Source organism: Microcaecilia unicolor, chromosome 2 (assembly GCF_901765095.1).
Source record: "Microcaecilia unicolor chromosome 2, aMicUni1.1, whole genome shotgun sequence".
NCBI classification, from domain to species: domain Eukaryota; kingdom Metazoa; phylum Chordata; class Amphibia; order Gymnophiona; family Siphonopidae; genus Microcaecilia; species Microcaecilia unicolor.
In genome coordinates this window covers 126617589-126632311 of record NC_044032.1, presented here as the reverse complement: position 1 = coordinate 126632311, position 14723 = coordinate 126617589, and the positions used below count along the sequence as shown (strand labels likewise).

Below are 14723 nucleotides of genomic sequence, written 5' to 3'. Positions count from 1 at the left end.
TTGCAGCCCTTTTTGTTTTGTTTTTCATTAGGTAGTGTACTGTTGTTTTAGAGCCCAGTGTAATTACAGAGCTGCCTTTCCACGCATAAGGTTGTAGCTTGTCCTGTCCTTGGAATTAGTGCTGTTATGGTTTGGTATGGTTATGAGTGTGTTTTTGCACAAGTTTGTGTATAGTGTTTTGCAGTGGAGAGATTGTGTGTTGGCCTTACTGAGGTGGCACCAAAACATCAGAAAAGGTGTAGAGCCTAAATCATGACACACTACCTCTTGAAGGATCTACATATAGTGCAGAGGCCTGGCCGGGTGGCAGACGGAGGGGAGCGGGTGGAGGGGAGGAGTGGCGACCGGGGGGGGGGGGGGGCCCAGGGGCGGCCTTGTCCCGGGCCCGGCCCAGTCTCTTGGCGACCCTGACATTGAATACATGGGACTAATTATATATGTGCTGGATGCCGAAGCTTATGTGAGTCCTGACCGTACCAGTCATACCATACACACCAGTTAGGAGTCTTCATTTCTCAGATCAGAATCTACAATTTGTTCCTTCATTTAGGTAGATTCACTTCGATACCATTCGTTCAAAACTTTTAGTATCAATGGTCCAAAATCATGGAACTTATTGCCACTTTATCTCTGCCTGGAGCATAGACATTTCTTTTTCAAGATACCATTCCTGGTACTAGTTGAGTTAGACTTTGTACATGCACTCTGCTGTGACTCTGCTTCTCTGTCACCTCCCTAGTTCTGTCTTATCCTCTCTCTTTTCTCTCTTTCCTACTGTGATTGTAGTTCTTTTCTTTGCTTTACTATTTTTTAAATTTGTAAAACAACTTGATAGTTTGTACCATTGGTGCAGTATATTAAATAAACCTAAACTTGGCTCATATTCAGCTGGAACCCACACACGATACTGCTGAATATCAGCTGGAACCCACTCAAGGGATACAAGTGCCCTCTTCACCTATGATTCTCCCCTGCTTCCCAACCCTTTTGTCATAAAGTCCAACCAGGCTCCTCCCCGGGCCTACTTTGTAGATTCCGGGTTGTCTAGTGGGGTCCCGCCTATCGTAGCTCCTTTCACAAAAAAGGGGAGAGCTTAGTCGGGCTTCATGACTTCAGGGGTGGGATGGAGGGGATAAAAGGCTCACAGGGGAGAGAAGGATGGCACCAATAAGGCTTATGTTGCTACCCAGGCTTTAGTCAATATTTAACTTAGTAGCTAAAGTTAGGACAGCCTTTTTGCTGTCCTAGCTTTCACTGTTTACTTAACTGATTACCAGTCTGAATATTGCCACTAACCAGCTAAATTCTGGCTTCTCCCAGGCTCCACTGAAACACCACCCTCAGACTGCCCCAGAAGTAGTCATATAGTAAGGGGCAGTTAGTGCTAATATTTGTTGGCACTGTATGGTTAAATTCCACTGAATATCAGCAGTTAGGCAGAAACAAGCAATTTAACCAGGCAGGAGGCTCTCCTGTTCGGTTAAATTGCTTTGAAAATTGACCTTAAAGGTTTTAATAGACAAACAGAATGTTGCATCTGTAGGATAAAACCATATAGAACTACTTCATGTCAAACTCAGTGGGGCATCCTGGAAACATCAGAAAGCTTAAAGTTATAGACAAGGCAAAGACAGACTGAGCCTGACCCTTATACAAGTGAAACCACAAGCATACTGTAACAATTATAGCCAACTATACTTACATCTGAGAAAGAAAATAGACAATGATAGATCAGGTCACTGTGCCTACTAGGAAGGAGAGGCAGAATATATTTACACTGTCTTTCAGAGCCATGCAAATCCCATTGCTTTTACAACACACATCTCATCATAAAAATAAATTCCAGGACGTCCAAGGGCAGCAGTGTAGAAAGAACATGTCATATAATAAGCTGCGGTAAGTACATGTGATAGATAGACTGTTTATTGTTCTGGCAGAGCTAACATTACAATGAAATGTCTTAATTGAAGAAAACATCTCCTGCCATGTTCAGAATCTGAATTTAAACCAAATTACCTCTATCTGCTTATAAAGAAGACAAGTGTATTTTGGCCCCTTAATGGCTTGAATCACCCAAATTGTTTTTGGCTTATGGAGGTTTGGTATCGTATATGATTAAAAATATTATTTGCCAGCCTCTAATGTTATACTCAGGTCCATTAGAATAGCATGCAGGTCCCTGGAGTAGTCTAGTAGTGGTGCAGTACACTGGAGACAGATGGACCCAGGCTTCTACCTCCCCCTACCTGCTACACTTGTGGAGGAAACTGTGAGCCCTCCAAAAAACCCCAGAAACCCATTGTACCCACATATTGGTGCTCCCTTCACCTGTAAGGGCTATGATAGTGGTGTACAGTTGGGGGTAGTGGGTTTTGGGGGGCTCAGCAGACAAGGTAAGGGAGCAATGGTGAAATGTGTACCTGGGAGCATTTTATAAAGTCCACTGCAGTGCCCCCCCAAGGATGCCCTATTGCTTTCCTGGGATGCCACTTTTCCACTATTCTACCTGATGCCAAGATTTCTATTTTTTTTTATAACATCTGAGCCTTGTGTCCATTGTTTATCAGTAGATTTGGTCTTTGAATTCAGATGTATAGATAAAAAGGAGGTCTCATTACATATATCTAAATACCAGAGTGCTATTTTTCCATACTTCATAGCAAGAGTGTACATTCCCTAATTATCTGTCCCAATGCAACTGAAGCTTTTACCTCTTCAGTGCAGGTAAATGGTTTCATCCCTGTGTGGAATCTCTGATGCCGTGTCAGGCTTTCTTTCCAACCAATGCTTTTTCCACACTCAGAACATGTAAATGGCTTTACTCCTGTGTGTATTCTCTGGTGCATTGTGAGGTTTACCTTTTGACCAAAGCTTTTACCACACTCTATACATGCAAATGGTTTCTTTCCTGTGTTGACTCTCTGATGTACTTTGAGATTTACATTACAACCAAAGCTTTTACCACAGTTAGAACATGTGAATGGTTTCACCCTATTGTGGATTTTCTTGTGTATTTTGTACGTTTTGCAATTGAAAGTTTTTTGTTAGAAAATGGACCAAAAAATAAAACGTCCAAATCACAAAACGTTTTTCCAAGCAGTATTTTCAAAAGGAAAAGATAGACGTCTTTGTTTGTTGAAAATGACCTTCTTTCCTGTTCAGATGTTGTAAAATGTCCAAATTCAGACTTAGACGTCATATCGAAAATGCTCCTCATGGTAATGCTCAGGTATTCCACCTTGGCTAACCTCATGGTAAAATCGTCTAATGAATATTAATACACGCAAGCTCAATATAATAAATGAAATTCCTAACACAGGCTCACACTCCATGTGTAACTGTAATGTGGAATCCCGACTCTGTTGTCAGCTTAATTCAATGTTTTGAAAGTGGAGAAAAAAAGCTTCAGAGTCGCCGCCCAGCCAGTCCAACTCAGCAGACTACAAGGCTTGGGCTCGGTGTGCCATCATATCGCTTCAAAAAAAAAAAAAAAACTCCACTCCCACATATGTATTGAATTTCAATCACCAAATACACTGTCCTGCTTATAATCGAAAGAGAAAAATGCCTATATTGCGACCCAAATCGGGAGATAGACGTTTATCTCCCAAAAACGAATAAATCGGTATAAGCGAAAGCAGATTTTGGACGTTTTCAACTGCAGTCCGTCGCAGATGCGGACAAAGTTGATGGGGGCTTGTCAGAGGTGTGGCGAAGGCGGAACTGGGGTGTGGTTATCGGCCGAACAGAGATGGGCGCATTTCACCGATAATGGAAAAAAAGTATGCGTTTTTAGCTAGAATTTAGGACACTTTTCCTGGACCCTGTTTTTTCACGAATAAGGCCCCAAAAAGTGCCCTAAATGACCAGATGACCACTGGAAGGAATCGGGGATGACCTCCCCTGACTCCCCCAGTGGTCACTAACCCCCTCCCACCACAAAAAATGATGTTTCACAATTTTTTATTTTCACCCTCAAATGTCATACCCACCTCCCTGGCAGCAGTATGCAGGTCCCTGGAGCAGTTGTTAGGGGGTGCAGTGGACTTCATGCAGGTTGACCCAGGCCCATCCCCCCCCTACCTGTTACAATTGTGCTGCTTAATGCTTAGTCGTCTAACCCCCCAAACCCACTGTACCCACATGTAGGTGCCCCCCTTCACCCCTTAGGGCTATAGTAATGGTGTAGACTTGTGGGCAGTGGGTTTTGAGGGGGATTTGGGGGGCCCAACACACAAGGGAAGGGTGCTATGCACCTGGGAGCTCTTTTACCTTTTTTTTTTGTTTTTGTAAAAGTGCCCCCTAGGGTGCCCGGTTGGTGTCCTGGCATGTGAGGGGGACCAGTGCACTACGAATCCTGGCCCCTCCCACGAACAAATGCCTTGGATTTATTCGTTTTTGAGCTGGGCGCTTTCATTTTCCATTATCGCTGAAAAACAAAAACGCCCAGCTCACACATTGTTGAATAAAACATGGACGTCTATTTTTTTCGAAACTACGGTTCGGTCCACCCCTTCACGGACCCGTTCTCGGAGATAAACGCCCATGGAGATAGACGTTTTCGTTCGATTATGCCCCTCCACGTGCACTGCTTTCTACTTTGTGTGTCCACTATAACTTAGATCAATATACTGTATACTACTAGTGGTATTATTAAATCTTCCAATGTTCTGTAGAATGCAAATCTATCAAGTCTATCAAGAAGGTGTCACCCGAAACCACTTAGCTCGATACTATCGCTCTAGTGTTCCTCTCCAGGTGGCACTCTCCACTTCATAACCTGACAGGGAGCCCCCGTTTCGCTGGTGCTGCGTCAGGGGTTGTTTCCAAAATTTTTCCACACAAAATTACATCCACAGGTATTCCACTTCGTTTCCTGCTCAGACTTACTGCAAGTTGCTAACCTCATGGTAAGCAATATTCAAGAGTTCTACTGTATTTCACAGTCTTCTGTAAGCCTCTAGCACCTCATCCCTCACTGATCCCTTTTTTCAAGTACACCATGTTACTAGAAAGTCCTGGGCTTGGCTGCTAACAGTGACCAGTGGCAGCATTCTTATGTAAGTGTGAAATAGTGTGGTCTAGTGTAGGGTAGACTTCCTGCTTGACTAGAAAATTCATTTGGGAAAAGGGGACCGGGGCATCATGGAGACTGTCCTCAACTCACTGATAAAGGGAGGCTGCTGTCATCTACTGGGAGTGGCTGGAGCCAGGGCTGCCTGGAGACGTGGTTCTGCTTCAGAAGAAATCTCTGGAGCAGTTAGGTAGGAAGGTGCTAGGGATGGACTCATTGGGGGGAGCAGGGGCATAGCCAGACACCCAATTTTGGGTGGGCCTTGGCCCAAGATGAGTAGGTAAAAGAACTCCGCCTTGTCCCATAAGTGATTTGGTCTCCCTCTCTCACTTGCATGCCATATGGTCGCTCAAACATCTCCCCCCCTGCATACTTTTTAAATAGCAGATTTTCACTGGCATCAAGCAGCAACTAATACACACTGCTCATGTTGGCCCCACAGCATGTATCAGTCGCTGCTTGCTGCAGGCGAAGATCTGCTATTTACAAGGTATGCAGGAGGGACAGTTGTTGGGAGTTTTCGGCTGGTGGGGCTTGGGAATCCCTACCAGCCACATCATAGGTGTGCTGCTACTGGGTGGACCTGAACCCAAAGTGGGTGGGCCTGGGCCCATCTGGGCCCACCCTTAGCTACGCCACTGGGGGGGAGGGAGGCTGCCATACGTTTAACTCTACCTAGATTTGACCCTGCTGTATTTTTAAAGTGCAAGTTCTGCAGCCACAGCTCCAGTATGGTGAGGAACAACCATTAATATTATGTAATATTTATGCGCCAAACACCTATGAAAAACAGTTTTTTACACAAATTATTCACAAGATTCATACATTGGGGGACATGCCAATCTTGGTAGGGGGAGATATGAATGATGTGATGGACCCCACATTGGATAGATCTAAACCGATGGGGAGGGAATTGGCCAGAATAGAGAGGGGTATTTCTAGACTGTGTGCTGCTCTGGAGCTGGTTGACGTGTGGAGAACACTGTATTTGTGGAGAAAGACTTCACACACATTTCTGGGGTTCATTTAACAATGTCTAGAATAGATTACATATTATCGTCACGAGAATTATTGACTAAGGTGGAGGAAGCTCAGCTAGGCCCAATAATGGTCTCTGATCATGCTTGGGTGAGAGTGCAAATAAGGTGGGGTGAGGGAGTTCCCGCAGTTGGGGCATGGCGTTTTCCAGCCTTTTTTATACCTGGACAGTCATTTTCTGCCCTTTTTGATAGATAAATGGCATGAATACAGAGACAATAATGAGCAACATAGGGAGGATCCAATACTCTTCGGGAAGTCGGCAAAGGCTGTTCTCCGGGGAGAAATTATTTCCTATGTAGCCTTTAAGAGGAAGGTCAGAGACGGGGAGGTGATAAGATTGGAGAACAGGTGACAATTTTTAGGAAACAGTATGGGAGAGGGCACTTGTTAAGCATCAGGGCGCAATTATTGGAGGCGCAACAGGCCTTGAATGAATTACTGCAGGAAAGAGCACAGGAGTCAAGCATGTATTACAAATATAAGTTATATAGATTTGCAAATAAAAGTGGGAGGCTTCTGGCTAGGCTAGCCAACAAAAAGGCTAGTGCTAGGAAAATACTCACAATGATAGACGATACGGGAGAGCGGGTTCATACGGCTGAAGGGATAAATTCAATATTGGCGAAGTTTTTCAGGCAACTGTATACGCCACAAGCTGAGCTTATGATGCCTAGTGAAACATATCTTACTAGTATTGAGTTGCCGCAGGTGTCTGAGGCAGAGTTGGAAGTGCTGAATGCACCAGTTGCCGTAGAGGAGGTAGAATGGGTGATCAAGCAAAGTAGGCTGGGTAAGGCACCGGGGCCAGATGGAATGAGATCTGAATTTTATAAAATCCTGGGCACGGAAGTTAGTCTAACACTCACAATGGTATTTAACGCATCCCTCCAACGGGGACACTTACCTGTACATCTCAATAGGGCTCAAATTAGTGTATTGCCGAAACCGGGTAAACCAGTAGATCGCCCTGACTCATACAGACCAATTTCGTTACTAAATGTGGAGGCTAAGTTCCTGGCCAAGGTACTCGCAAATGGGTTATCAAGATTTCTCCCCTCTTTGGTAATAGAGCCACAGGTGGGATTCACCTGTGGCAGAGTGATAGCCAAGAACATGCGACGCATATGGGCGGTGCTAGAAAAGGTGAAGATAGAACAGGCCCCAGCTTTGCTAATAAGTTTTGATGCTGAAAAGGCATTTGACAGAGTGGAGTGGAATTTTCTTTTTGGAGTATTAAAGGCCTATGGTATTACTGGTTCCTTTGCACAGGCGATAAAAGTCCTATACACTGAGCCCAAAGCTCAAGTATACGCTAATGGACTACTTTCTGAATGGTTCCTGATACAAAGGGGAATGAGGCAGGGATGCCCTTTATCACCGCTTCTCTTTATCCTCACACGAGATCCCTTATTGAGAGAGATTCAAGGTAATACAGATATTCGAGGGGTCAAAATTAGAGAGGTTAATTTTAAGACAACTGCTTTTGCAGATGACCTGCTAGTATTGTTAAAGAAACCCCGTCAGTCGCTGTCACATCTCATGGAAAGTCTAGAGGAATATGGTGATTTCTCTGGCTTCAGATTGAACCTTATGAAATCAGAAACGTTAGCTAGCACTGACGAGCTTAACTTGAGTGGGGGGATAGTTTCCCACTACGTTGGGCGCAAGGGCCATTCTGGTACTTGGGAACCAGATTGTTGATGGATACGGGTCAAATCTTAATGTCACACAATTGTTAAATGATACGAAAGACCAGCTATTAAAGTGGTCCTCACTCCTTTTGTCTCTGATGGGCAGAATACATATATATCGCATGATGATAATTTTTCCACGATGGCTATATACCTTACAAGCTCTCCCAATAAGGTTGTTGAGGAAAGATTTGACAGCACTTAGGAGCATGGTGGTGAACTTTTGTTCGGCGGGTAAGAAGCCTAAGATGAAACGGCAACACCTAGTGGGGGCCCAGAGGCAGGGGGGCTTGGGGCTACCGGATAGTCGTATGTACAATCAAGCATGTTTGTTGTGCCATCTAAGAGATTGGATCCTGGGTACTACCACCTATACAGATATGGTTATGGAGCAGGCATATTTTTATCCGTGGCATGTGAATTACCTGTTGCATGTAAAGCGGAAAACAATTCCTGAGAGGGTTAGGCATAGTATGCTGCTGGGGCCTTTGTGGCAAGTGTGGAGGGAGTTGCTTCAGAGGTGGGGGCAGGATCCGTCCAATAGTGTATTTTTACCATTACATGGTAATGATGATTTTACGCCAGGCAGAGAAAATGTTGTTTACCGACGGCTTAAAGAACAGAGAGTAACACTGCTAGAAAGTTTTATTCAGGAGGACGGAACATTAATCTCAGCAAGTGATTTTATACAGAAATGTTCAGGGGGACTGGCAGTGATTTTGGCGTATCATCAACTGGCTCAGTTTGTGCAAAGCCTTCCAAAAGATGGCTTATCGCTGGGTTTGGGGAGGAAATTGAGGGACTTCTTAGAGGGAGATGCGGTCGGACGAGTCTCGGTTTCCTGGTTTTGTGAGGATATCGGACATGCCTCTCTTCTATTGGTATTGGAGGAATAAGCTTCATCAACTTATGTTATGGGAATCAAGGGGGGTGAGACTTTCGTCGAAAAGGCAGGGGAGATTTCTGGCCATATGGAAACAATACCTAAATAACGTGTCTCCAAGAGCACGTAGTCAAGTCCTGAACTTGTTGCCATAGGGCAATACAGGGAGAATGGAATCGTAAGGTGTGGGGTATGCATGCAGGATTTGGGAGGGTGGGTGAGTACATGATGGGGAGGGAGTTGGGAGAGGAAAGGGGGAGGAAGATAAGGATTCATAATAGGTTATGGTTAGTTAACCTAGATAAGGGTGATGAAAGGGGAGTTGGGTGGGGTGGGGGGGGGAAGTAATGTTAAAGCATTGATGGTGTATTTACTGCACTGACAGTATTTAGAGTGTTTGTTGCTCGCGAGTTGTGTTTTGGAACTGGGGCAGGGAGGTGGAGTTGGGTGGGGGGAAGCAAATGTTAAAAAGCTTGGATGGTGTACTCAGTATCTTGCCATTACTCAGTCTGTTTTGTTTTTCACTGGGTGTATATTGAGAGTGTGGACTGTTAACCTTTTGGAACCATCAATAAAAATTGTTAAAACATAAAACATTCAAATATGATAGCTACGATGCTAGTGCTTTTCTACAATACAATTCACCATGTAGCTGAAAGGCCAAGTGTGGATATATAGATGGGGGACAAGATGGGTAGTACAGAGTTGATTGGGATAAGATGAGTGGCTAAACTCAAGGCAAATTCTTTGTACTGTTAAACAAGTTACAGTGTGTGTAGTAAGCTAATCTAGGGGCAGAATGAGTGTATATTCATCCACCATATATATTAAAGGCCCATTTTTCACCTGCTTGCTGAAGTAAAGGTAGTCTCGAGTTAGATGTAACCAGTGCTTTTTTTGTAGAAAAAGAGGTGCCGGTACTCATTGCGGGCGGGGTCACCACAAATGACTCTACCCATAGTATAGCCACACCCCTTATACCAGTCATGGCGCATATAAACAGACATCATTGAAAATATTATACTAGTACAGGAGAAAAAAACAACGTGATTTTTTTTCATTATAAATAATTTCTGTAAGCTGTTACAGGTCCAGTATACCCAGTGCAAAATAAGACAGCAGATGTACATTCTCAAATTGGACATATTCCAGACACTAAAATGAAAATAAAATTATTTTTTCTAAAAAAAAATAAAAAGAACATTCAGTTTGTACTGTGCGGGGACAGAGTTCCATTGTTGTACACCAAGCTTCTTAGCTGTTGTAACCCAATTGACCCCTGACGTAGGCGCTGTGTGCCAAAACATGGCCCGTGTTGGGTCACTAAGGAAAGATTGGTGCTCAGGTTATACGATTAAAGGATCTGTGTCCCGATTTTGAAAGCTCCTGGTGCTTCCTTTGGCTATTTGTACTTTGTTCTGTACTTTGGACCTTCTCTGTGCTGGTTTAACCACCTAGTTATGGGCAGAATACAAACTCTTATATAAATAAATCAGTAGGTACATAAATAAATAATCCTTTCACCATCTGAATGACATGAAATGCTAATTAACAAACACCATACCTAGTCATATTCTATACAGGGAGGCAGCTGCAAGACTGTCAGAATATATATTCAATGACTGGTACAAGGGCATCAATAATCAGGCATCCAGAGACCACCTGGTAGCACCTATTCTATTAAGGAATGCAGGTGCCTACTTTTCTTTATAGAAAATTAGCATAACTGGATATAGTGTGAGCACTTATGCCAACCCTAATGCTGATGTAAGGGTCAGCACCTAAGTGATGGAGATACACAAGTAATTTACAGAATTCTGCAAGGCATGTATGTAAGTGGAAGCCCTACTCAGACTCTGCCCATCTGTGTGCCCCCTTGCAAATATGAGCTATGTAAGTTAAGCACATATTTACAGAATAGCACATAGGCAGAATTTTGGCATTTATGAATGCTATGGGATTTAGGTGCTTGATATTATAAAGTAGCATGCAGGCAGAAGCAAGTGCAAATCCAAATTAGTGTCAATTAACATCAATAATTGAATGTTAAGGTCAATTAATTCATAGTTAAAAGCTTGTTAACTACGGAGGTCTTTTACTAAGCCGCAGTAGCATTTTTAACTCTTAGTGGAAATCAGTTGGCGGTAAAGGCCGAGATGCTCATTATATTCCTATGGGCGTCTTGGTGTCTACCGTCAGCTGATTTCTACCATAAGCTAAAAACGCTACCACAGCATAGTAAAATACCCCCTAATTTAGTTGTCCATGTATCTTGGATCCATGCTGAACTTTCAGCACCATATATGGGGGTGCATGCATGTGTAAAGTTTGCTTAAATGTTACCGACTATGCTATAGAATTGCTGGCAATATGTATTCACAAGCACTGAGTCATTACAGTCTGGTGCTGGGCTCACACATTCATTTCCTCACCTATTCAGATCTGCATGTCAGCTGAGTTAGTATTTCATGAACATTAATCAACTAAGCTCGGCAAGCCTTATCATCGAATGCTAACGATTTCATGACTACAGCAGCCGCCGGAAGTGTAACCAACTATATCCTGGAGAAACAAAAAGACAGTTGTACGATGACATTTCTAGCATGTGGAAAAACAGTCTACACCTGTGACAACATACTACAGTACTGATGGACAAGCTAATGAGGAAATTAGCATTACCTCATGAACTGAGGACAAGGAGCTGAAACTTGGCTGCCTGCAGAATTTTACCAAATTGATTGATGTTCCACAGACTTTAACTTCAGAATGGCTTATATTTTATAACATTGCTCATGTATAAAGCAATTTTAGAAGGATAGATTTCAAATTGACTTTACCAGGGCACGATAGCTTTATACTATGAGTTTTTGAATAATTGGTGCTTTTTTAGGCTTTTCAAATTTCTTCACAATAAATGATGGAGAAAGGTAAAAGTTTATTTTATATCTTGAGTAGACAAAAAATATTTCTCTAGAATTAAATCAGTGGAAAGCACAAAAATAATTCTTGGGGGTAAAAAAGCAATTTGGTGATTCTGTATTAATCATATAACAACAAAAAGTGGATATTGTCTAACCTAAACCTAATTGTAAAAATATTTTTACTATCAAAAACTTTTTTTGTTATCCTTACAAAACAAAAATGTTTTATGGAGGAAAAAAACCTCAGCGAGTCAAGGCATTCAGGATGATTACCCAGTAATGCACAAGACAGATTCCCATTTACAATTATCAGTCAAAAAACCTCCAAAACATGCAATTGTTAGTCTCTCTTGCTATGAGCAAACTTTAAATGAAATCGTTTGTCTGTTGTGCTCAAAGTATCCAAATCTTCAAAGTGTTTTTAACAGTCTCTCTTGCTATGAACAAACTGTAAATAAAGTCTGTTGACTACTCAATGACATAAATTTCCTCATTCAACTACAGTTAATGTTTACTTCTCTGTGGTCAGTTGAAAATTGCTGTGTCGAACATTTAATATTTAGTCTGCAATTATCATACAATGAATCCCAATGGGGACCTCCATTTCACAACCAGCTTCATCAGGGAATGGACAAGTGCTAATTATTCGTGCACATTACTGCAGCTGCATCACGTTCCATCATTATTTGATGACTAAATCTTGGCTGCGGAGGAAAACGTGCCGCCAATTTGCCTACACAAACCAAAGACCATTTGTGTAATTTACATTAATCACACAACAAATGTATAAGAGGATTCTGATGGATAGGGGTGACAATAGCATAAGGCCTACGTTGATGTGAAAACAGGCAAAAAGATAAATGGTCAAATAAATGGTCAATGTGAGTATATGATCCCAAAACAAATATATATATATTGCTGTTAAATGTATACATTTTTATACTGTTTCACTGTAGTTCTATTATTTAGTTTCAATGTACTTTTTTCAAGCTTACCTCATTTATTGTATTTGTTTATTCTTGGTTATTTTACTGTTGTTATGCTGTTACCAAAATTATAAGTTTTATGTTAAACTGTACCTACTGTACACCGCCTTGGGTGAATTGGTGGTTAATAAATGCCAATAAATAAATAAATAAAATTCAGTAGGTCTTTGACACAGGTTCTGGTTGGAGATCAGGTGGAGCCTGTGAATGCGATAAGGAATCTAGGTGTATAGTTAGATGGGGCCCTTGGTTTACCATCATCTGTGACAACTAAGGTCAAGAATGCTTTTCTGCCTAGGCTGCATTCATTTTAAGAGGTGCAGCTTTTAATGGGGTAGTTCACGTCCTCATAACAGTTCACTTGCGTGAATGGACTTGCCTGCTGGTATGATTCACAGGCTGAAGACTGTGCAAAATGCAGCAGCAAGGCCCTACACTGATTGCCCATTATGGAAAGAGTGTGGTTCAAGTGGCCGATGCTCATGTATAAGAAGTTGAGGGGTGATGGACCACTATATTTGAGAAATAATTTGTAGTGGTACAGACTGGCAAGCTTACTCAGATTAAGTCTTGGGGTTGGAATACTGGAGTTATAAGGGTCCCAGGTTATAAGATATAATAGGCCAAATTGACAAGCTAAACAGCAGCACATCACCTGGACCAGACAGTATATACCCTGGAATACTGAAACACACAAAAATAAAGTTACAGACAGGGGTGTGCTGGTAAATTTTTAACAGGCTCTTTCTCCGGATGTAGCCAGCTCTGCAGTTGGAAGGGCCAGGGGTGGCTGAGGGAGTGGGGGAGCAACACTTGTTTCTCTCTCTTTCCTCCCTTCGTGCGGGCACGCTAGGCATACCTTTGCTGGCAGCCAATAAATGGACTGCTACCACTCCCAACGTCTTGCTCTGAGCAGCATGCTGGAACTTCTCTCACATGCTCGAGAAGTCCCAGCCTGCTGCCCAGAGCTGGAAACATGGAACGAGGAGCAGCAGTAGTCTATTTACTTGGCTGGCAGGGCTCAGCATCCCCACCAGCAAAGTAAAAGAGAATTCAACAGGGGGCCCAAGCCCACATTTTGGGATCCAGTTGTTAAAGTAGCCATGGAGGGCCCTACTTTAACAACCGGCTCCCAAACTTCTTAAAAACTTAACAACCGGCTCTTGCGAGCCTGTGAGAGCCTGCTCCAGCACACCACTGGTTACAGATCTACTATTAGTGATCTCTAACCTACCATTAAAAAATGTCTATGGTACCTGAAGATTGGAGAGTGGCCAACTTGTTGCCATTGGGATGATTCAGGAAACTACAGAGCAGTGAGCCTGATGTCAGTGTTTGCAACATGGTAGAAACTATTCTAAATAACATTACTCAGCAAATAGGCAGACATGGTTTAATGGGATAGAGTCAACATGGATTTTAGCCAAGAGAAGTCTTGCCTCACCAATCTGCTATATGTTTTTGAAAGTGTAAATAAACACGTGGATAAAGATAAAACAGCTGATATAGTAATCTCCTCCATCCCAGCCCCCAGCCCATCCAGCCTCTCTACATAAGTACATAAGTAATGCCACACTGGGAAAAGACCAAGGGTCCATCGAGCCCAGCATCCTGTCCACGACAGCGGCCAATCCAGGCCAAGTGCACCTGGCAAGCTTCCCAAACGTACAAACATTCTATACATGTTATTCCTGGAACTGTGGATTTTTCCCAAGTCCATTTAGTAGCGGTTTATGGACTTGTCCTTTAGGAAACCGTCTAACCCCTTTTTAAACTCTGCCAAGCTAACCGCCTTCACCACGTTCTCCGGCAACGAATTCCAGAGTTTAATTATGCATTAGGTGAAGAAACATTTTCTCTGATTTTCTCCTCAAAACAGAATAATCCATTTATACAAAAGAAATGAGGTGAAGATGTGATTCCATGTGCCCCAGTGAAAGGAGAGTTTAATTTTACTTCCAATCTTTATAAAATCAGGCTTCCCAAGGCAGATTACAACAACAGTTAAGATGAACCCATCAGTAAACAGGATATCCTTGCTGAAATTTGGACATGTATTACTGTATTGTATAGAACAGTGTAGAAAAATGAGCACAAAACATAGCCTTTATTAGTGCTGTTTCTACA

General features: G+C 42.6%; 1 long non-coding RNA gene across 1 annotated transcript; it reads right to left on the bottom strand.

Moving 5' to 3' along the window:
- Nucleotides 1-665: 665 nt before the first annotated feature.
- On the bottom strand, nucleotides 666-10860 carry LOC115462350. The gene is made up of 3 exons (XR_003940830.1): nucleotides 10776-10860; nucleotides 7437-7442; nucleotides 666-676 (listed from the first exon to the last, which is right to left on the bottom strand). It is a non-coding gene; the product is annotated as an uncharacterized LOC115462350 (long non-coding RNA).
- Between the last annotated feature and the right edge of the window lie 3863 nt (nucleotides 10861-14723).